Source organism: Colobus angolensis, unplaced genomic scaffold (assembly GCF_000951035.1).
Source record: "Colobus angolensis palliatus isolate OR3802 unplaced genomic scaffold, Cang.pa_1.0 Scaffold160, whole genome shotgun sequence".
NCBI classification, from domain to species: domain Eukaryota; kingdom Metazoa; phylum Chordata; class Mammalia; order Primates; family Cercopithecidae; genus Colobus; species Colobus angolensis.
This window is the reverse complement of record NW_012114711.1, coordinates 3,440,271-3,465,473: the sequence shown is the minus strand read 5'-3', so window position 1 is coordinate 3,465,473 and position 25,203 is coordinate 3,440,271. Positions and strand designations below refer to the sequence as shown.

Here is a 25,203-nt window from a genome sequence, read left to right as displayed (position 1 = left end):
TTATCTGTGGTGGCAGGGCAGATATCACAAAAATTAGGCATGGATCTTTTTTCAAAAAAGAAAAAAAAGCTCATCAGTTATTGTTAGCGTTAATGTATTTTATGTGTGACTCAAGACAATTCTTCTTCCAATGTGGCCCAGGGAAGTCAAAAGGCTGGACACCCATGCTATAGCCTCAAATTTCCAGGCTCAAGAAATCCTTCCACCTCAGCCTCCTGAGTAGCTGAAACTAAAGGTGCATACCACCACTCCCGACTTCATTGAAATGTTTAAAATCATATCATTGAGGGTATAATTTACATACATCACAATAACCAAATTTGTAAAAGTACAATTCAATGAATATTGACAAAAGTAGACTGGGTTTTAATACCACCACAATCAGCACAAAATATTCCCATCATCTAAGTCATCAACCACCCTCGCCAGTCTTTTAAACCAATGATTTTATTGCTATCCCTTCAGTTTCACCTTTTCCAAAATATCGTGCAAAAGAAACCCCACAGTATGTAACCTTCTTTCACCTAGCATAATGCTTTTGAGAGTCATTTATTTTGTTGCATATATCAGTAGTCCATTTGTTTTAGATACTGAGTATTATTCAATGATATAGATGAACTACAATTTGTTTCACTGCGATTTCAATGTGCTTTTCCCTGACTATTCATGAGGTTGTCTATCTTAGTACACATTTTGGCCATTTGAGTTTTCTTCTGAAATGTGTTCTCTTTTTTTTTTTAACTTTCATTTTAAGTTCAGGGGTACACGTGCCAGTTTGTTACACAGGTAAACCTGTGTCATGGGGCTTTGTTGTACAGACTATTTCATTAAGCCTTGTACCCATTAGTTATTTTTCCTGGTCCCCTCCCTCCTCCCACCCTTCAACTTCAAGTAGGCCCCAGTGTGTATTGTTCTTCTCTAAGTGTTCATGTTTTCTCATCACTTAGCTTCCACTTGTAAGTGAGAATATGCAGTATTTGGTTTTCCTGCATTGTTTTGCTAAGGATAATGGCCTCCAGCTCCATCCATGTCCACGCGAAGGACATGATCTCATTCTTTTTTAATGGCTGCATAATATTCCATGGTGCATAAGCACTACATTTTGTTTATCCAGTCTGTCACTGATGTCATTGATGGGCATTTAGGTTGATTCCATGTCTTTGCTATTGTGAATAGTGCTGCAATGAACATACATATGCATGTGTCTTTTAAACACAATATAATAACTTATATTCCTTTGGGAATATATATAGTAATTGGATTGCAGGATTGAATAGTATTTCTGTCTTCAGGTCTTTGAGGAGTCATCACATTGTCTTCTACAATGGTTGGCCTAACTTACACCCCCACTAACAGTGCATTTTCTCTTCCTTTTTCTCCACACAACCTCACCCGCATCTTTTATTTTTTGACTTTTTTTTTTTTTTTGACAGAGTCTCACTCTGTCGCCCAGGCTGGAGTGCAGTGGTGTGATCTCGGCTCCCTGCAAGCTCTACCTCCCGGGTTCATGCCGCTCTCCTGCCTCAACCTCCCGAGTAGCTGGGACTACAGGTGCCCACCACCATGCCTGGCTAATTTTTTTGTATTTTTTAGTAGAGAGGGGTTTTCACCATGTTAGCCAGGATGGTCTCGATCTCCTGGCCTCGTGATCCGCCCGTCTCGGCCTCCCAAAGTGCTGAGATTACAGGCGTGAGCCACTGTGCCCAGCCTATTTTTTGACTTTTTAATTATAACCATTCTGACTGGTGTGAAATGGCATCTCATTGTGGTTTTGATTTGCATGAAATGTGTTCTCTTTCTTTACCCATTTTTCTTTTGTGTTGTCTTTTCCCTTATACATTTAAAAAAGTATTATTTTGTTCTTTATATCATTCTTTATATAACTAGTAAATCATATCATTTCACATAGATTTGAAAGTTAGCATCCAAAACTTAAACTTTAATTTTTATAGAAGAACACATTTAGCAGCACTTGATATCATTAATATATGGGCCAAAACTTAGGGCAGGAATTTGTGCTAAAGTCAACATAGTTCATATTCTATTCAGTAAACCTTTAAATAATCAAATGGCTCCTTCTTTGGAAAAGAAGACATGGGTAACATCTTCTGTACTGACTTGAGGAAACTTAAATATGATACATGAAAATATAGTAAGGAAAAAGATATCAAAAATTCATTTGGTACCATTATCATGCCATTATAATCAACACACATCATGCTTATGATCAATAATTGAATGGAAAGTGTCCTTCATCTTCTAAAACATCACTGCTGTAAGAATTAATAAGCAGGTTCTCTAAGTGCAGAAAGTATTCAGGAATTCTTTCTGCAAGAGCACACCCTCATCCAATCCAGAAGCTCACAAAATTTCACCCACCCCAGTCCTGAGTTCTTTTGGAAATCACCCACCCACTCTACTATTAAGAAACTGGGCCGGGCGCGGTGGCTCAAGCCTGTAATCCCAGCACTTTGGGAGGCCGAGACGGGCGGATCACGAGGTCAGGAGATCGAGACCATCCTGACTAACACGGTGAAACCCCGTCTCTACTAAAAATACAAAAACTAGCCGGGCGAGGTGGCGGGCGCCTGTAGTCCCAGCGACTCGGGAGGCTGAGGCAGGAGAATGGTGTAAACCCGGGAGGCGGAGCTTGCAGTGAGCTGAGATCTGGCCACTGCACTCCAGTCCGGGCGACAGAGCGAGACTCCGCCTCAAAAAAAAAAAAAAAAAAGAAAAGAAACCTGAAAACACGTATCTTAAACCTTGTCATCTCACAGCTGCTTATTCTTCGGTTGTTTCCTATGGAGGTTTCCTGTGCAGGAGCTGTGGCTTGTAATTTACAACAGCCCCCAAAGCACCCATATCATCTTAATAGAAGTACAATAAATAAAATAATAAAACAGCCTTGCTCCTATAAAATCCTTATCTCCCCTGTGGAATACCAACTGGTCCTCCTCTCCATGGTAATCTACTCTGCATGCAACAGCCAAGGTTTTTGTTTGTTTTGTGTGTGTGTGTGTGTGTGTATGTGTGTGTGTATATATATATATATACGCACATACATACAAAAAAATTACATCAACTAGCTTAACTGTTGGAATTCCTTTGAAGTTCCTATACTGCACTTAAATCCATGTTGTTGTCCATGACCTACAAGGCCTTATGTTACCTTCCCTAAGCTTACCTTGTGCCAGCTGGTTTCTCCCACGCTCACCGCACTGCAGGTTCTAGCCTTCTGTCCATTCCAGATTGAGCCAAATCTGATTCCTCCACACCGCCTCTCCACTTGCTTCCCCTCTGCCTGGAACTCTGCTCTTCTGGCTCTTTTCCTGTTTGCCTTCTTTCCTTTCTGGCTCAGCTTAAAAGGCACCTTCTCAGATAATCCTTTCTAAAGTAAGTTTCTTCTCCCATTTTTCTCTATCACAGTCCTTTGTTTCTTTCCTGTAAAGATTTTATGTGTTTACTCATTTATTGGCTAACATTCTTAGTAATGGCAACTCTGCGAGGGCAGGAAATCTGTCTTCATCACAGTGCCTGGGATTTGTTCGCAGCTCAATAAATATTTGATGCATGAATAAATGAATGAACGGCTTCTTAGAATCAGAGCTACACATGCACACACACGTATACGCATATACCCTTTGCTTGGAGAGACTTGTTTTCTTTCCCTGCTTTGTATCTGGGAGCACAGCTACAATCCCACGGGTAAATTTTTTTTCTGATATTGTTCTTTTTTCAGCATGAATCTATTAATAATCAAACCAAATTATTCAGGAACTGCACAGAAGGTAATTTCTTCTCCAATGCACACAGGACCAAAGGGTGGGGGAAAATCAAGCTACTGAAAATTTCCTTCCCCTGCAGACTTTTAAACTGCTAATCAGCACAAGCAGCTTGTAGCAGACTGAGCACAAAAGGTTGCTGAAATGGCACATAACTAATTCCAGGTGATTTAATATCTTATGTTGCCTTAGTGAAAACATTGACAAAGAAGAGCCATAAGATTTGGAGTTTTTCTGCACTGCTGAATTCAGTGTTAGCTTGTGAGCCTCCATCATGGCATTTCCATAAATCAGCATTGCTTAAGGAAGTAAGTCTGGGTGTGCCATCCAGAAACCACTGCCAAATTGGACGAATGCTAGTCTTTCGGTTGTGACCGGCCATATTTAGCAGCCTTTCCTAAAAATGTAGAGTTCACTTTGGCCATGGCATCGTATACCTACGGAAGAAATAAGTCTACCAAATATATTGCCAGTACCCAAGGGCAGTTGGCAGTGATAGGAGAAATTTGAAGTTCAGATACTTTTGGTAAAGCCACATCTCACACAAGACATATGGAAGCACAGATTTTTTTTTAACAGACAGGGTTGGTGTAGAATTGACTCTTCTAGGGTTCAAAGGCTATTCTTTCCTTCATAAAAGTATTCTGGTACAATGTTTCAGAATTAACTCTCAGCTTTATGAAAGAAAATGTTCATTTTAATTCTTCTGATCACATTAAAAAGAATACACAAAATTGAAGACATTTTTTCAATGATCATATGAGAAAGTCAAAGTTAAAATCACAAGACAACAAAAAGGAAAGAGAAAACTATAATATTTAGAATTATTCTGTTAAACACTCTTCAAGATATAGTTTCTGGATTTTTGAACCCAAACTGCAAATACTAGTAAGTCAGTTTCCCCCACAGCACTTCAATTTAAAATTGTACCATCAAGACATCAGTTTTAAAATACTATCTGATTAGTTTTATCCCTTTGAAATACAGTGGTATTTTTTACACATCATTTTTGTTTACATTTTTGCCATATTTTGGGAGCTAGGTTTGTATCTTGTTTTCTTATATTTAAAATATTCCTAATAACATATGTATTCAAACTCAGAATATTCATTATGCCAGTTTCCAGTGGTTTAGGCTGGCAGTTGGCAAACCTGATGAAACTGACTGATTTGTGGAACCAGTAAATAAAAAACACTAGTGGAAATGCTGAAAGTGAAAAAAATTCAGAAATCACAAAATGGTAAATTCAGAAATAAATTTCACTATTGAATCATTCAAAAGATACAATGTACCTTTCCCAAAAGTGAGGCTGTAAAGCTCTTGAAAGAGCTACTTCAATGCACAGAGCCATTTTATAATTAATCACCTAGCATGCAGCCAAGAAATAGATGTCATTTTGTGCTGCAAAAAAAAAAAAAAGAGCAAACTCATGACAATTTTTGAATTTTGTTTTTCATTGATACACAGTAAGTATACATACCTATGGAGTACATCATAATGATTGGATATATGTATACACTGGCTTTAGCATAACCATCTCCTGAAACACTATTTCTTTGTGGTGAGAACTCAAGATCCGCTCTTATAGTTATTTTGAAATACAAGCTATAATACTGTTTACTATAGCATTGTAATGTATTACAATATTTGTAAAGTATAGCAATGTATAGGGATACATTCTAGAACACCAGAACTTGTTTCTCCTATCTAACTGTAATTTTATGCCATTGACCAATTTCTTCCTATCATCCCCTCCTTGATACATTCCAGAGTCACTAATAACTCTGTACTTTTGTGACATCAGCTTTTTCAGACTCCACAAATGAGTGAGAATATGGGATATTTGTGTTTCTGTGCCTTGCTTATTTCACTTAGCATATTGTCCTCTAGATTCATCCATGTTACCACAGTGACAGGATTTCATTCTTGTTATGGCTGAGTACTATTCAATTGTGTATATATATACCACATTTTCTTTATCTATTCATCTGTTGATGGACACTTAGGTTGATTCCATATCTTGGCAGTAAATAATGCTGCAATCAACATGGGAATCTCTTCAACATAGTATCTCTTCAACATACTACTTTCAGGTTTTCATTTTGCTAATATGAGAAAGCATAGCTTAAGATAATGGATTCAACACAAATGATGGGATGAAGATTTGCAAAAGAGCAGTTATGTGTGTATGTGTGCGTGTGCACATGCTAGGCATTTAAATTCTCTGCTTTATAATCTCTAAATTATGCCTTGTCACTGTTATCTCATTAGGCATACATAATTAATCTTTGCAAGGAATAATTCCAGAAGACAGAGTTATAATATTTCACATCACTGTAACTATTGCTTTATGCTCTCTCATAACATGAAGACTTATTCCTATTGAACTTTTAATAAGTTACATCATCTGTATTTGTAGATATAAGTGAAAAATCTACAGCACTCATAGAAAGGGATACATTATATAAGGGCTATTAGAAGCAAGGACATCTACTACTAATTAATACCAAGGGTATTCATGTCTATCTTTCTAAAAAGTGAAGTTTCTTAAAATCATAAACTTAATTAAAATGCAATGTGTAAAATAGATGTAACAAGTCAATTATTTAAGCATTTTCATGGCCAATAAGAAAATAATATTGATAATGTAACACATAACACTGATGTCTCTTAAAAATGTAGGAAACATTTTCACTCCAAAAATGTAGGAAGATTACATGAATACAAGAGTTAAAGGAATCTGATATTTCATAGTCAGATCCTAATATTTGAAGTCCTTATTATTACTTTTCTCTTTTTTGTTTCACATGCATATTATGCCTAGAGAATAGCCTTACCTGATCTCCTAGGACTGAAAACCAGGCCCTAGAAGGGATGAGTGGATGGAGTTAGCAGTACTCTGAAATGTAGAGAAGAAATTAACCAAGCTGAAAAGTAAGGAAGGAGCTCTGTTTTTCTGCTGGGATCAGCTAATTTCTTGGTCATCTCACAATTGAAAAGCACCTCAATAGATTATTGGCACCAAAGAGCCCTATGATGATGCTGGATATCACCGCCCCCCTCAATCTTTCTGCGAAGGAATTAAGCAAACATTAGGTTGACTCCCCAAATGTAGTTACGGTAAAGGTATCCATATTCCACCTATGTTTGGCTTTCTCTAACCTGACTCAAATTAGGGAAGGTTCTTGTTTTATAATATGTGAGGAAGCCTTTCAGAACTTGAGACAGGTATTCAAATCACAGTTTTTCACATCAGAAAGTTTTCTCAAATTGTGCTAGATTATGGATATGTGGAAAATATTGCTAAAAATTAATTGCTCATTAAATTGGGATTGAACACTTATTTTGCTTCAGAGACATAATCATTGCAATGGAATGTCTTCTTGGAAATGCAATTTCTTTTTTGTCTTCCAAATTCTACCTCTTTCCTAATAACTTTTGACAGTGCACAAGCTGGAAATAATCTTTCTCTATTCTAACCTCCCATAATACATTATCTATACATTCCCATGGCATTTTTCATCCTCTATTTTGCATTATACTTGAGTGAGTTCTTTAATTAGATTGGAGGCCCACAACATTTCGAGAGTTCCAGACCCCAGAAAAGGCATTTAGGTCTATTTTAATAATATTTTATGGGCATATACTCAATGGTAACAGTAAGCAACTTCAGGCCAGAAACTGTATCTTTTTCATCCTGGAATTCATCTAACCAGCAGTGATTTTCACTCAGCAGGAACATCATAAATTTTCATTTAATGTTCAAATGTGGGAACAAAACTGGAGAAACAAAGAGGAGGAGCATGATGAATTTTTCTTAGGGGTGGTTATACCCTCCTCGAGTTGAGCTGCATCTCCTTGAACAGTCTGGCAGTCCTGAGATGATCCTAGATGTGTTCTGAGCAGGACATAGGTGAATGCATCATGGGAATTGCATTCCCTGTGAATTATTTTTCAATCCTTACTACAAAAAATTGAAAGTCTCAAGTAGGTGTTAATAGAACATTAATAACAATTTAACTTTTCTAATCTCCCTATTTTATAAGAGAGCAGGATTCAAGCCCAGAGTCTGGGGCAGGCAAAAATATCTACCTAAAATGCAATGACTTCAGGTTGCTTTCATCATAGTAACGTTTGCTGTTACTTTTCGTTGTTTGCCACTGACACTGCTGTTTCGTTTAAGGTAATAAAATAAAACCTTCATTGTAAGTTAGTGCATTTTTTTAATAAGCCAGTTAAAATCTTAAGTGAATTAGAAGTTGGCACAAAGATATGACACAAGTATTGAAGATGGTGAGTTTAGGGGAATGTCTTCTCAGAGAATTGGAGACTGTGGAGACTGTCAAATGGCTGGCCGTCTTAAGAAGAAAGGACAGCAGGAACTGTGTGTGAAAAGACAGGAGCTTTGAGAAGACAGGAGCAGTGAGCTGTTGAGTCAAAGGAGAGGGTCTCTAAGGATACAGGGACGGAGAGGGGAATAATGAAGGCTGAGTCCAGCTGAAAGTGGAAACGAAGTGTGACAGTTACTTGGCCTGCAAAGCAGTAGGGAGCCAGGGGAAATTTTCAGGAAGTAAGTGACATCATGGTCAAAGTGACAAGCAAGAAAGGGGAATTTAGCAGTGACATTTAGATCTTATTGGAGAAGAATGACTATACAAGGCAGAAATCCAGTGAAGGAAAGGTTGCAGGGGTCTAGTGATCAGAAGGTTGAACAAGGAATTTTCCAGAATGGTTAGTGAAGAAATAAATCTCAGTGTATTGAGGGGAAAGTTGAAGCAGGCTTTGTGGTAGTGTAAAAGCAGAGAAAGGACATACGAAGAGTATAGGAAATGGTAAATGGCTAAAGCAAGACTGTTCACCAGTCTTGCTTTATTGCCTGGTCATAATAAAAATGTATTATGCTATATAAAAATAGGCTATGGAAAAATCTACGTGCTTGGGTTCCAGTACCCCCAACAAGTTATTTTAAACGCAAACTCATTGTAGAAACCTCAGTTTACTACCATCCTTCTCAGTTCATTCTCACCACCAGCCTCTACCACTCTGCATTTGTTTTCCTGAAATCTAAAACAGCAGAATTTAACATATATAACATTTTAGGTTATGTCATGTAAAAATGAAACTTGTCCAGAAGATTGAATTTTCTGAATAAGAAACTTTTTATCGGTGGCTACATGACTTGTCATAAAATAACTTAAGACAAAATTGGACATCCAAGTTTCAGTTCCACTCCCACACATTTGTTCCATTGGTTCCACTGAACTTCACTGAACAAGACTAATACCTATCTTGCTTAAATAGCTAGTTACTGCAGGTATCAAATTAAATAATATATAGACATATCTTTCATTCAAAAGCAATTTATAGCATTACCAATATAGAACTAAATTCATCATAGCACAGCATTTTTTGGTTGTGTATACCGCATTTTGCCTGTTGAAGTGTTTTTGAATTATGAAAAATATAGTGCAATGCTCTATAAGTGCTTTTTGGTAAGACTGTTGGGGGAAAACATCTACTCATGTCTATCAGAAGGATGGGATAATGCTTCAGAGGCAGAGGAATGATAGTGTGTATGGTTCCCGAGGGCAGAGAGAAAAATGGTCAAGCCACAGAAGGAAGAATGTGATGGTAGGATCTGGAGAAACAGAGAAGTAGAAGCAATGAGAGCACAAACTGAACTGAAGCCAGACATGGCAGCAGCTCTTCATCCACTTTCAGAGAGCATTTGGAGAGGAATAAGCAGCTCAAGAAAGCTCCACTGCTGTCTATCCTCACCCTGCACCCTGCTCTGTGCTCTCATAACACTGCAGGAAGATCTGAGAATAATGGTACCAGCCACGTGCTAGTCTTCGTTCCATTATAGTCATACTTTTGAGAGTTATAGGTATAGGATCTCTGCAGCCCGATGTATCATCATTATTTCAGGACACAAAGCCTGCTTCCTTTTCCATCTGTGGCTGTAATCAATAAATAGAAGAAAATGCAGGAGCTGTTTTCTCTCCCTCCTCAAGAGTGAAGCCTTGAGTAATCTAGTCAATTCCTTGTTTCCTGACATTGGGGGTTCACCGTGTCTTCATTCTGCTGAGATACTACTGGTTCTCTTAAACCCAAGTACTTCCCAGATAAAAGGAAAAGAGAAAGGATAAACCTAAATAGATCAGAGGAGAAAAGCATCAGAAAAGCCCACTCTGCTAAAGAATCTTAGCCAACAGTGTTCACAGCCAACTGGACGCCTCCTTCCTCTCACTTTTATTCCCTCTCCAGACAAAATCAGGGCACTTCAGCCTTGCCAAAGTTGACTCTCACATCACTCTTCTTTCTCACAGTCATATGGATCTAAGATCTCTAGGAAGTGTAGGGAGGGGCAAAGAAGTGTTCCCTTGGAGCAGAGGGCTCCATATTTTTTCCCTCTTTGTAAGCAGTCATAGGGTGAGTGAAGGGTATATCACAATGGGTTTAATAACTCTGTTAATTAGCATGTCTTTCTTAATTAGTATTTCTTGCTACCTTGTCTACTAGAAGTTGGATGTGAGCTTCCTTCAAATCTGAACTGTCTGAGGACTAGCCTTTAAGTTTCCAAGTTAGATTCTTAAAGCCCGGAGTCATTGTGTGAAAAGTTCAGTGACATTTCTGGAAGGACCAGGAGAGAGGCCCTGTGACTTCTTGGACACAAAGACGGGACCAGCTGAGCTCAGCCCTCCTTGCCATCGCATTAGTCATGTGAGGGAAAGCCATGCTGGGGCCACCAGCCCACCACAGTCACTCTCTGAACACCACCATATGACCTCAGTTGTCATCAAATGGAGCAGAAAAAATCACTCAGTGGAGTCCTGCCTAAATTTCTGACCTACAATTCATGAGATTTCATAAAATGTCTGTTGTTTGAAGTTACTGTTTAAAGATATGAGTTAGTTTGCCATTCAATAATAGGTAAGTGGAACAACATGCCTTCGCATTTTACACAAACTGTTACTTTGCTACATTTCAGAATATTTTTCATCATTTCTCCTCTTAGCTCCACACAAACTTTCAGGTACTTTTCTTCCCAATAACAAACAGCTTGTGTATATTCCTACAGATACCCCAAGAATCTCATATGCAAAACACATATCTACTGAGGTCTTAAACAGTTTTAAGCCTTATGGTGAATTCCCCATACACAATTCAACAAAACAAATGATGAAAATAGCATGAGCTCAACTTCAAAAGTCAATGGAATGGTGATGGTATTTACAAAACAGTCTCCCTAAGTGATAGTAGTAAAAAGTATACTGTGTGGCAAACTTAGAATGGGCAATACAAAATCCTATCTGTAAACAACAGCACCTACCTTGGATCATTATTAGTGCATTGTTTGTGAAAGAAACCCTTTAAAAGATCTGGGTTCTGTTCAATGAGAACACTTGAACACAGAGTGGGGAACATCACATACCAGGGCCTGTCATGGGAAGGGGGAGGGACAACATTAGGAGATATACCTAATGTAGATGACAAGTTAATGGGTGCAGCACATCAACATGGCACATGTATACATATGTAACAAATCTGCACATTGTGCATATGTACCCTAGAACTTAAAGTATAATAATAATAACAATAATAATAATAAAAGATTTGGGTTCTGTTAAGAATTTGTATTTAACATTATTGAACAACTAGACCACTAGGAAGGATTGGTTCAACACGATTTTCAGATAAATGATCTGTACTCCTATAGGTGGTATGTCAATTTATTTTTCATTTTAAACTACTTGATAATTTCTTAATGACTCAAGATCACCCATATAGTCATTTCTGAGTTGTCTTTTTCTAGTCTTTCTATCCCTCTCCCTTGCTGAAGAAATATTCGATGTAACTTCTTTTGTCTTAGAATGAATTTGCAAACTTTCTCTCATCTGCTCCAACTTGCAGTTTATACTTTGTCATCTGCTAAAATCATATAATTATGAATATTAGAATGGTTCTAAATTAAGAGCAAATACTCTCTGAATGAAGAAGCTCTTTCCATAATCAAGTGTTTATATTTTAGTGAATTTTTACTAAGAAAGAGATCTAGGATGCTTTGAGGTTTCTTTTGTTCAACTTTTAGATATTGGCCTAGCATTTGAATACCTTAAGTAGCTGTTGAAAGCTGAGACATCTCATGGTAGTCATTTATTTATATATATATTTTGTTACTTTTATTTGCAGTACCGAAATGGCATCAGAGGAAAATGAGCATTGTCTTGGCAATATGTGAGAAATATTTACACTACCCTGTACCATCTGATATTTTAGGACATCTGTATAGATCAAAATAAATCAGATTGAATGGATTTAATATCATATATTGATAACAATAATTACTAACTATAAAACTACCCCGTCTAATTCAAGGTCTTCAGTTTCATTTTTTAATATTTTTGGATATGGGGTAGCTGCAGAATTACCTCCATTTTCCACTTCGGTTTTAGGAGTAAGTTGTGAACCCCACCCTCATGCAGGTACATACATAAAACCACCCAAATAAACCAGTTTCATTAATGGTACCGTATTCAAATAACCAAAGGGATACTGGAATGCAATCTTCAAAGATAATAAACTGCAATGTAAATCTGGTTGAATAAAGGCCAAGAACTAAGCCTTCTGTTCCCTTCATAAGGCACAGAAACAAAAGTGTAGCCCAACTAGTCTCCCACTGAGGATATAGCCTAGCTTTCTGCCGAGACAATCAAACAACCCAAACCTAGTATTTCAATGAACTTGGGAAATGATGACACATACTTTTCTGTCTCTCCTTGACAGTTCTGAATTTGGAGGGGCAAAGGAAATGGAAGGCGTGCTTAATTGAGGCAGTAAATACTAGGCTGTGGCAGATTGTTTTACTGTTAAATACAGTAATGGGTTTTTAATGGCTGCTGTCCAAAATTACACTGCAGAAAAAAATGGTTTATTAGTAATAATAATAGCTGGCACCTTAATCTTCAAAGCACTTTACAAATATTAGCTCATTAATCCTCCAACTGCCACTGGGAGGCAGCAGTAAATGTTTCTTTCCTCAGTTTACAGCTGGTGAAACAGGAAAACAGAAGTTCATAACAAGTTTTCAAAAGAAGATTTAGTGTATGGAGATCAATTTCTGATCTAAACCACTCATATCAGTTTTTATAATTGATTGGATGGCATTCACTCTGATGACTGCCAGCCCTTTTTTTGAGGGGACAGTGATTAAGGTCAAATCCAATTTATTTGAACTTGACTCAGAAGTGTGCATGAGTTGCACCTGAATTGCTCAATGCTTGGTCCTTTAATGTTATTTCAAGCAAATCAATTGTGTTCAAAATCTATTCAGCCCAAATCAATTACATGCAGAAACTTGTATGCATGGGAAGAGCAGACTGTTGAGACCCCTTGAAATTTGCTCCTCTGAGAATTGCTAGAGGTCACGAAGCAAAATGGGGTCAAGGTCAAATTTAAAAAGGCTTGTTTTCGCTATCTTTATCTATTCACTGAGATCTTCTTTATAGAAAATAGTATATGTCCTCAAATTAGTGAACAACAACAAATAACCCAATATAGCCTATTATTCATGCAAATATAGGTGATAGATATTAAAATTGTTATTATTTGTCTATATGTTTACCCTTGTGGGCAATGTTTTCAGTTTTTTGCCATTGTATAAAGCCTTAAAGATTCTTTACATCTTTAAATCCAATTTTAATCCAATGCATGAATTCTCCACTATGTCATCAGATGCATTTTATAGATTTAAAAAAATCATTGAATTTACAACACAGAAATAAACGTACTTCTTGAGAAGCCAAGCTGTGTATTCCAGAGAAGCAGGTATGGGTCAAACAAAAGCTTTACAGAAAATCCATTGTGTATAATACAAGGAAGTGGGATCTCCTGTCTAGCCAAAGCAGGAAACAAACTTATTCTTGCCGCTTTCTAGTACACAAAAAGGAGCCTTTTGGAGCCACTCAGCATCTGAGAATGCTATTTATATTATGCATATTTTTAAAATACATGAACATTTGCTTGTAAATATCCCAAACAAAAAAGTCAAAAACCTCTTAAAACTCCCAAATATATTGGCTGTGCCTGAAATAGAGTTGCATTTTTTCTTCCAAAGCCTTATCTTCATTGACAGCTGCTAATAAAGACAGTGCCATCATTATGATCAGTGTCATTTTCAAGCCATTTTCAAGAACAGCAAGGCTGAGATGTGGCATCTGCCATTGCCAACAATTTCTATTTTAATCGGGAATAGCAGATACTCACACCTTTGTGGAAATGCCAACCATGAAATGCAATTGGTTACATATAACACCCAGAAGTGAGGGAAATTCATGAGTATTCATATTATAGAGTATCAGAAACATTTATGCCAAGAAATAAAAAATGATAATGAGGGTAAAGTTTCATTTGTATATATAATGATGCCCAGGGTCTGGTGCAGGAAGAGTCAGAGCATTGAATGCTTATATGCCTTGATTTTGGAGAGAACACAAATGTCTTCTTCCTGTAACCTCCAACTCGTGGGATCAAATGATCCTCCCACCTCAGCCTCCCAAGTAGCTGGGACTATAGGCATGCCCGACCACACCGAGCTAATTTTTATTTTTATTTATTTATATTTTTTTTGTAGACATGGAGTCTTGCTATGTTGCTGGTCTTGAACTCCTGGCCTCAAGGGATCCTCCAGTCTCCGCCTCCCAAAGTTGCATTAAGGTGGTTTGTTTGTTTGTTTGTTTTGAGACAGAGTCTCCCTCCATCACCCAGACTGGAGTGCTGAGGTGTGATCTAGGCTCACTGCAACCTCCGCCTCCCGGGTTCAAGTGATTCTCTTGCCTCAGCCTCCTGAGTAGCTGGATTACAGGCATGCCACCATGCCCAGCTAATTTTTGTATTTTTAGTAGAGACGAGGTTTCACCATGTTGGCCAGACTGGCCTCCAACTCCTGACCTCAAGTGATCCACCTGTCTCAGCCTCCCAAAGTGCTGGGATTACAGGCTTGCACCACCATGCCTGGCAGTTTTTAAAATCTCATGTTAAATGCCATCATTCCTGGAATAGGTGTGCACTATCATCTAATACCTCAGTAGGATTCCTTTATGTCTACTTTTCCACATATTTACCTGGGATAATGGGACACAGAACAGGTAAGTTTGGATGGACAACAGGAAAGAGTGTTAGTCCATAGTGAAGACCATAGCTGGAGAATCCTGCTAATCAAGGGGGCACTGCTGGGGTTGGAAATCAGACACTTCTGAGTTTGAATTCTGACTCTGGCACTGCAAGACATACTGTGTGACATGGGACAATGACCCTTTTGTGTCTGCATGACCCAGCTTACAATGGGTGTTATGATAATAGTACTTTCCTCAAGTCACTGATGTGGGGATTGCAAAACACATAATAAACACTTGATAAATGATCAATGGTGGCTATTTAAGTATCTGCCTGGCACAGTTTCAGTCCTGTCTCTAGCAGAAAGTGGTGATCAATAAAAGCTTTTTATAATGACTGGTCACAATGCTTCATAGGACATACACACACACACACACACACACACACACACACACATAAGAACATGTATCATAGAATTCAGGATGCTTTGGAAAAGTCTATCTCCCTATCTTTGTCCAGGACTACATTCAACCCTCAAAATACAACTCGTAACATTTTCAATCTTTCCCCTAGACAACTCTCAATTTATACAGTGACTCTAGATTTCCTTAAAAAAAAAATTCACCATCAGTTATATAATGTTGCTCTTTTCTTCCATAGAGGAAATCTGGGCTGCTAATGGTGGCTCATGCCTGTAATCCCAGTACTTTGCAAGGGGGAGGTGGGAGAATTGCCTAAGGCCAGGAGTTTGAAACCAGCCTGGATAACATAGTGAAACCTCATCTTTACAAAAAAATTTTAAAAATTAGCCAGGCATGATGGTGTCTGCCTGTAGTCCCAGCACTTTGTGAGGCTTAGGTGAGAGGATAACTTGAGCCCAGGAGTTACAGGTTGCAGTGAGCCAAGACTGTACCACTGCACTCTGGCCTGGGCAACAGAACAACAAAGAAAAAGAAAGAAAGAAAGAGAGAAAGAGAAAGAAAGAGAGAAAGAGAGAGAGAAAGAGAGAAAGAGAGAAAGAGAGAGAGAAAGAGAAAAAGAGAGAAAGAGAGAGAGGAAGGAAAGAAGGAAGGAAGGAAGGAAAGAAGGAAGGAAGGAAGGAAGGAAGGAAGGAAGGAAGGAAGGAAGGAAGGAAAGAAGGAAGAAAGGAAGGAAGAAAGGAAGAAGAAAAGAAAAGAAGGAAAGAATAAAGGAAGGAAAAACCTGAGCAATAGAGTGGGCTATGAATTGGGTTACAAATTAGGATATCTAAAATTTAATTGTAATTGTCACTACTGTAGGCAGTGTGGTGAAATAGCGAAGTTCACTATTTGATCTTGCATCAGTTTTTTTCATCTATGAAATGGGCTAACTACCTGTTTCCTTTTGTTCACTATGTTATTGTAAAAGTCAAATGAGATGACATGGAAAAATTTTCTGAAAAGCATAAAGCACTCAAATAATGCAAGATATTACGATTTTTTTAAAATAGAAATCTTCAGAGGCAATCTTCTGAATGGATGGAAACGTAGCATCCAGTATCAGAGTCTATATTTATCTTCCCCCTGAACCTTTTGCACATGAGATGTGTTATTTCATTTGAACATAACCAATATATAAGGCATCCCATAATAAGCTAATATTCTGTCACTTTACAGTTTTTAGCAAGGTTTTCAATGCAATAAAAAATCAAATTTCCAACAACTTTAACAGCAACAGATCACAAAAATCCCCACATTCTTTTTATCCACTTACATTCTATTACTCTGGGAAACACATTGCTTAGTCCCTGGAAATAAAATTCCTCACATTAGGATGCAAACAGTGCGTCCTGGCATCCTGGTCTATTCCTTCATCGTTCTTGTCCTGATACAACTATATCAAAGAAGAAGGATACTTCCTCCAAAGATCCAGGCATCCAGGTTACATGAGTTGCAGCTGCCAGACTGACGACTGACGTTTGAGGGCATCTCCACTTTCCCAGGCATCATAACTACAATCCCTCCAAGTAGAATCACCACTTACAGCAAAAGCTTTTGTTAGGGAGGAACCTCTGCTAAAAATGCAAACCCGTTACCATAGAAGCTGGAATACATCTTTTACATTATTGTGTCTGCTATGTCAGCTCTCATCTTAGAAAACATATATAATGCAACGAAATGGACAAATTTGTTTTTAAGTTTAGAAGTCTCAGCTGAAACACACCACTGAATATGAGCATGCCCACCTCGGGCAATGAAAGAAAGGAGAAGAAAGGAATGACAAAGAAAAAGTGGTGAAGATTCTCCTGAATACAAACTTACTGATTCCCTACTTCGTACTGTTTTTGTCAATTCTAGCTTTCGCCTTCCCCATTACTCACGCTCCACAAATGTAAAGCCTTCAAGATGTGCTAGCTATTCCTCATGTACTTCCCAGATTCAGACCCCTTTTCTGTCTTCCTCCATCCTGCTCTGCTCTGGGAGAACTGACCTCCACAAACCACTTAATAGGCTCCCTTGCTCTCTTACTGCCTTGCTCAAGAAGCTACTGGAAATCTTGGGGCAGAAGCAGAGCACTGTCTTGTGATTTGACAGCAGTTATGTTCCTCTACCAAAAGCCATAGGTCCTACTTGACAGCCCTCTCCCAGAGCTACTGCTCCCACCTCCTTCCAGAACTTCACCTTCTCATTGTCCCTTCAGGACAAGGGGCAGTAACAGCTCCAGATGTGCTTCAGCAGCCCTTGTGGGCTTCCCCTAATCCCATCCAAAGAGATGTGGGCCCATCTTTAAGGTCCCTTAATTATCCCTTTGGAGTATGATCTACATAAAAGAACGGGACAAAGTGAAAGTGGGAGGAAGCCATGTTTTACCCAGCGAAGATGTGTCTTTCAAGAACATCAAGGGGACAAACCACTCAGTTCTAGCCTGTGGCATTCTGCCACCTGGATATTCAGGTCCAATACCTGGACATTCAGGTCCAATACTGTGAGGACATCAAGCCTTTTAAGATAAGCCAGAAATATGAATGTTTACATGAAATCTCCAGTTTTTAAATGTTGGCTGAAATTTGTCTTCAACATTCTTTGGTCCAAATGAAATATTTATACAAGCTGGGTTCAAAGTCCAAGGGACATTGGTTTGGATCCTATATAGACTACAGTGCCTCTTCTTAGAAAGAAAAAAAAAAATCTGTTTTTCTTTACACTGCACAATTATAACCAAAAAAGGATGAAAGTCTCAATTTTACAGCTTTTTCTTACACAGTACTTTAGTCCAAAAACAATAACTCCCCCTACCTCATTGGAAATCTGCAGGCAAAACAGAGAAATATTCAAAACCCCAGAGTCACAGGAATCTTGTTATGTGGGCCTGTTCTAAATGTATGAATCTAGTCGAATCATTTAATTTCAGTGTAGCTCACTCCATTCATCTGCAAAATCAGGATAATTACTTCTCTCCTACCATCTTCACAGAGACATTTGGTGGAAAAATGAAATTAAACACAGTAAATGAAAAGCGCATTTGAAATCTTCAGAGAATAAAGTGCTATTTAAACCAAGAAGATTAGTAAGAAAAACCTCAGAAGTTTGCCAAAGCATTTTCTCTCTTTCAGCCTCATTTCATGACACCAAGGTAACTGTGAACCAATGCCTTAGCCCAACATGGTCTTATGAAAGATGTACACAAATCTAAGGTGTGGTTCTCAACTGTGATGGTACATTAGGGTGTGTTAGAATCTCATTAGAAGTTTTCAAAAATCCAGATTTCTAGTCACCATCCACAGAGATTGTAATTGAATTGATTTGTGTTGGCAGTTTTAAAGAACTCTCCAGATGATTCTAATTTTAGCCAAGCCTAAGAACACCTATTCAGAAGTGGGTATAAACATGCCCTGAAAGAGATTTTAATGAGCAGCCGTAGTCAGTACTCGCACCCATCCAGTAATAACTATTTGTCTCCATTGATTTGCTCACAATATTCAGGAGCTTGCAAGGAATGATTATACACTACGTTCTGCCATTACTAAAGGTAAATATGTGAAACAATCATTATTGGTATATGCACATATAATTAATGTAGGAATCAACAGTTTTCCATTTGACACCACCATTGATCATGGCTCACACTTATTCACATACACAGTGATACACACACACATATACACTCTGTCCCTCTATCTTTGTTCATTCACATACTGAGCATGATATAGAAGAATAATTATCACTACAATAAAAAATAAAAATTTATTGAGCACTTAATAAGTGCTACTAAGCTGTCTGCATACATTGCCCCATTCAATGTCCACAATAGCTAGGTATGACTATTTCCCCATTTCTACAGAAGAAATTAGTCTTAGAGAGGTCAAAATGACTAAGCCAGTGCCACACACCTGCAAGCTGACAGACTTAGATTTTGAACCCCGGCAGCCTGACTTTTATAACCAGGGCACGTAACCACCACACCAGTTTGCTTCCCGCTGTGCCAGACACTTTAAGAGTTTATGAGATGCATAAAAGGAAAAGTGTGCCCTCAAGGAGTTTACAATCTGAGAAGGGAATTGTGATGCACACTAAAGTTCATAGGTTGTACAGGAAAATGGCACAATTGTAGTCCCTGGAGTTAGGAAGAGGTAAATCAGAAGATGGGCAACAGAGGTCCTACTTCCACAACTATAGGGGAAATAAGATGCAAACAAACATTAGAAGGGAGAATGTTATAAGACTACCAGGAGAAGAAACCCTGGTCAAAGCACAAAATATATTTATATATTGGCCAAGTTCAATGCATTTACTATTGTTATCATTATCTGCCAGTATCATTTGAATCAGATATTTATGCCCACCCTAAATTTATCACATTGTCAGTTCAATTAGCAAACTATGAATTTTGAGAATTCATCTCACCTCAAACTCCAGTTGTGATTCTTACTGAATTTATGTATATAAGCATCACACACACACACACACACACACACACTCACTCACACACACCCCTAATAATTTAACTTCCAAAGAGATATACAAGTTGTATTCTTCCACTAGGAATAAATTATGTGAAAGTGAAGTCAACATTTCAGGGAAAAGCCTTAAAATTGAAAACAGAATATGTCCCTTTGTATTTTCATTATGTAAACATAATGAGAAGGTAAGCAGGATCATTTTTTATCCACAACACAAAAAATTTCAATTAGTTATGGTCTATTTGTGCACTGACTTAAAACATTCGTTAACAAAACAGAATTTTCTAGTTTACTGGATAAATATACCAGAAATTGCAGAATAATGTCAGGTTGCCAAGCAACCACAGCTCTACTCTACTTTGTGATCAATCCAACTCATTCATCGAGCTTCCTAACGCAGTGATACAGAATTCCAAACAATTTGTTTCTTGGGAAAATTATAGTGACTTTCAGTAACACAATAACACTTTTATTCTCAGAAGATAAACTTAAATCCCTTTTGATCAAAGGGATGTGTTAATTCATTATTCTCTACGTGGTGCTAATGAGAAAGCTATAATTAACTAACTACACTATTGCGACACACATAAAATAAACTGCAGTAATTAGTAATGTTTAAGGTGTTAAGCAGCCTCTCAAATTAGAAAATACAGAATCTTTCCTCAGATAAAGATGTACAGAAAAAAGGAAGCAGCATATCTAATTAAATTGAGAATTGTTTCCAGTCTCCCCCAAGGGGTGAGAGAAAAGGCATGTGATCACCAAAATGTAAGAGATTTCACTTTAATAGCAGAGAAAATGGCTCAATGCCAATTCTACTTGTAGGTAGACATAAAATGATAGCGAATAATGTAATCTTTTCTTTGAAAGAATGCTTAGCACAATATTTTTCCAGGAATGAATAGAAAGAATATTATGCTTTCACTCATTAGCTGTGTTACCTTAGCATATTGTATGTAAATCACCATAATAATTGCATTCTCTTCAGAATGAATTAGTTAGAATGAAGCTGTAATCACAATGCTCATAATTGAAAATATAGTATTTTCAATCTTGGTTTGAAAAAATAACAAGGAACACTGATTGAATCAGATAATACAGTACATCACTGAAAACAACCTTAGTACAGAGAGATGTTCATTCTCTTGATGGTACCTTTGCATTTCAGTTAGGTCCCCAAATTCAGGACTCAACACCTCCCAATCTGTCATGTTTTTCAACTCTTACCATTTGTCTCTGGACTAACTTAAGTATTCCAAGTGTATTACTGCTAGATTTTTAGGGAAAATACAAAATGGTGAAAAGCTGATTTTATTGTTTCTAAAATACATTAGACTCTATTGCACCGTTGGCTGTCATAAATCAAAGGGCAAAATAATTTCCAATAAATGAAACATTTAATGCCAAAGCTCCTGGGAAACAATATGTAAATGATCACATGAATTTCAGACAAGCTGTCACACTAATTCCTCAAGGTACCTTTTAAAGATGACACATTCACGGTGAGGATGAGAGGGTTGTCTTGCAAAGTCAAACACTAGTACCTGAAGTGATACTCTCAGTATTTCCTGACAATCATTCCTTCAAATCTGACACCATTAGTCCCCAACTATTACTTAATTTTCCTTTATCAGTTAAAAATACAAGAAGCTTAAATTAGTCTTGATCATTACCTCATTACCCTTATGTTTTTTTTTTTTTTTTTTTTTTTTTTTTGAGACGGAGTCTCACTCTGTCGCCCAGGCTGGAGTGCAGTGGCCGGATCTCAGCTCACTGCAAGCTCCACCTCCCGGGTTCACGCCATTCTCCTGCCTCAGCCTCCCGAGTAGCTGGAACTACAAAAACGAGTCAGGCTAAATTATTTCAACAAAGCAATTTTGGGGCAAATAACCTATCTTCAAAGATTTCAGACGCGACTATAAAATCAGGTTTCTATCCAGCAAATGTTTTCTGGGTGAGCTCTATTTTGTAAAGGTCACTAAGGATCTTTGTGATGGTGACATCTGTCAGGCTTTACTGGCCTCAAGTTCACCAAGAAATGCCTTTATTTTAATAATCAAATGATTTTAAAAATGTATTTAAAACCAATTCATGTAATGAGATGAATTAACTTAAATGTAATAAGTACAGTATGTGCAATATCAACTCCTCTTAGACCTACAGCTAGGCCCATGCAGTGTACAGTCTACTTATCAGCAGATAGATTGGAAGACCTATATAACCATGAGGAATCAATAAATATCTATAGCCTTTTCTTTAAAGAAAAGGATCCATAAGTCTACATTCAACAGATAACAATCTGGAAAAATATATTCATCATCATAGTCTTGTGCTGCAGTGAAGTGGGTATAAACATGCCCTGAAAGAGATTTTAATGAGCAGCCATAGTCAGTACTCACACCCATCCAGTAATAACTATTTGTCTCCATTGATTTGCTCACAATATTCAGGAGCTTGCAAGGAATGATTATACACTACGTTCTGCCATTACTAAAGGTAAATCCACTGCAGCACTTAAGGTCATAAAATGGAAAGCTGGGGTATACATAGGCTCTGTAACTAAGTGAAATTATGAAAGCCAAATGGTGATCCCTCACAAAGAGACTGAAATTAAGACAAATCCAACTGCAACATCTGCAGCTGAAAGAGAAAATACAAAGATTTTTTTTTTTTAAAAGTGGGATAAACTTTTTATTTTCTTGTCACCAAAAGTTTACCCAAAAAGCTTTCCAAGCTTCTCTCTCCATCAATATACTGAAAAGCCAACTTCACCAGCAGTTGATCAGTTTCTCTCTTCCAATCTGCTGCAAGTCAGATCTTTGTAGGAGTTGGACTGTGCAGTAAAAATATTCTTATTTTAATTAAGATTGTTCTCCAAAATTAGAAAACGCAGAATTTTGACTTCAACGAAAATGTAGAGAAATGAGAATGCACCATATGTAATTAAACTGAGGATTAACTAACAGTAATGCCATCACACCAGTAACTAACTTTTGAGTGCTTATTATGCATCAGGCATGGTGTTAAATTACTTGTATCATCTCATTCCAGTCCTGCAACAACCCAATATAGAGGGTACTGATAATTTCCATATTAGAGAAAGGGAAACTGAGGCACGTAGTTAAATGGCTAGTCCAAAGTGACACATCACAGTGATGGTGAAGCTGGAATTCGAAGCCACGTGGGCGCCTCTGGAGCCTCCTCCTAGAGTGAGCCAGGTGGCTCACCAGTTGCCCATCTCCACGCGCACGCGCAAATCTCCCCACCCACTCCGCGTTCCAGCGGGAGCGCGCCATCGCGCACGCGCCTGGCCCGCCAGCCCCTTGCTGGCTCTGGGGCTGCTCCGCGGCTCCCACGAGCGGGACTGGACCCCGGCGCCCTTCGAGGAGAGGCTGAGCCTGGGGCTCCTTCCCCGCCGGGCCACGTAGCCGTGCCGACGCACACTTGCCCTCCGCCGCTGGCCTGCCACCCCGTCCCCTGCCCGCCTTCCCGAACCCGGCAGCCTGAACGCCCACCCTGCGCTCGACCCTGCGCGCCGTCTGAGGAGGGGGTACCTGGGCTGCGCGGCTGCGGCTCCTCAGGCTGGTGGTTTTTCGCAGGAATTCCCCAGCACTGCCCCTGACTGAGAAAGTGTGGCTCGCAGCGAGCCCGGAGAGTGGGAACGGAGGGGCTGGCTTTCCCCAGCCTCCCGGCTCCAATCCCTGCTCTCCAAATTAATCACTTTCTCCGTGCTGCCTCCCCACGCACACTCACACTCAAAAAAAAAAAAAAAAAAAAAACGCGAGAGAAAGAGAGAGGCACAAAGAGGAAGAAGGGACCATCCGTGACTGGCATCTCTGGCTCCCCGGGCTCCGCTACCAGGAGCCATGGCAACCAGGCCCCCGGCCTGCCCTCTCGCCCCCTCGGCGCTCTGGTGAGGTGGAGCTCTAGCCCCTCTCTGGTTTTTCGTGCCCCCCAACCTCACAACCCCGCGGTTCATTGATTCCCCTCTTCCAGGCTGGCGGCATTTTCGGAACCCCCCTGGGATCTAGAATCCTCTCCTGAGAGTAGGAGCCAGACAGGGGCAGTGGATTGGGAGGGGATCTGAGCTCCACACAGTAGGAGGTGTCAGGGGCGTGAGGGGCGTGGTGGGAGGGGCCGGGACTGACCCCCAAACTAGCTAGACCTCGGACCCCCACCCGAGAGAGGACGGGAATCTACAGGGGGATCTGGAATCCTCTTCAGAGAGTAGCGAGGGATGGGGTGGGAGAGGCTGGAAATAGGAGGATCAACCTACCGGCGACCAGGGGGAGTGAGTGGGACTTGGCGGATTCGGGAACCCAGTGTATTCCGTCCGACTGACCCCGAGCGGTCTGAATCCAGCCTCGGTCACCCGGGGGCGGGGCTTGAAAAGGGGGTGTCTCTTCCCGGGTGAATGCTGAGGGATCTCGGACCACCCCCACTTCAGACAAGGAGCTCTGACTGCGCACCATTTCCTTTCTATAACGCGTTGACCCCCTCCTCCCGGGAGCAAACCCTTAACCCTTCCTCCATGGGAGACCCCCCAGGGCTGGCATGAGAGATGCAAATTGACCCCCACCCCCGACACACCTGCTTCGCCTCCAGCACGAGATCTGTCCGGTACCTCCCCTCGGGCAACTTCTCCCCCAAACTGGCTGAGAGCTGGGACAGGGACGGGCAGGGTCCAGTAAGCCCTGGGCGGATCCAAGGGAGTTTCTTGCCGGCCGCTCCCCGCTGGTCCGCACCCGGGACTGGCCACGGAGGTCCCGCCTGTCCCCTCCCGCTGCTGGCGCTGGCCGCGGGAAGGCTGGACCTGTTCTGGCTTGCACCGAGATCCACGCCCTCCTGCCAGAGGCTGGCTCTCGCCTCTCCTCCCTTTCTCGATTCTGCGCCGCCACCCCTCACCCACGCCGCTTATTTTCCCTCCCTTTGCACACTCCCGTGGGACAGGGAGAGTTACAGGCTTAAGACTTTATCTCATTGTGGAAAGCAAAGACCAAGCCAAAAACTTTGGTCGTGGTTTTCAACAGCTCTGGTCAAAAGAGGTAGGATCTCCGCTTGTTTATTTGCAAAAGCGACGTTTAAGAGAAACGCCCCCCCGGCCCCCCGGTGGTTTCACTCAGTTGATATTCCATACACAGGTCGCCAATCTGGTTTTCTCCCATTGCTGCATGTTAGAGGGGTGTGGTGCCATGTACGTATTAAAAATGATATTGCTTTCCTTCATTTAAGGGCGTGGTAGGGCTTACTATTGAATTTACAAAATATGCTATAACCATCCGGTGTCGAATTGTGCATACACAAATTTGGAGACCTTCTACTATTTTTACAATTTTTGCCCTAATACAGAGTCCATAATTTTACCATATTGTTTCATAACGTTTT

At 39.6% G+C, this 25,203-nt stretch overlaps 1 protein-coding gene across 3 annotated transcripts in view; it reads right to left on the bottom strand.

Moving 5' to 3' along the window:
• CHL1 (cell adhesion molecule L1-like) overlaps positions 1 to 24,876 on the bottom strand; it is a 215,521-nt gene extending 190,645 nt beyond the window's left edge. For 2 of the 3 annotated variants that reach the window (XM_011937220.1, XM_011937222.1), the window contains exon 1: positions 24,409 to 24,876. The gene's annotated coding sequence lies outside the window, so the exon portion shown is untranslated. Of the gene's footprint in view, positions 1 to 23,372; positions 24,162 to 24,408 lie in introns of those variants that run through there. The other variant, XM_011937221.1, reaches the window with a different exon arrangement.
• Positions 24,877 to 25,203: the final 327 nt, after the last annotated feature.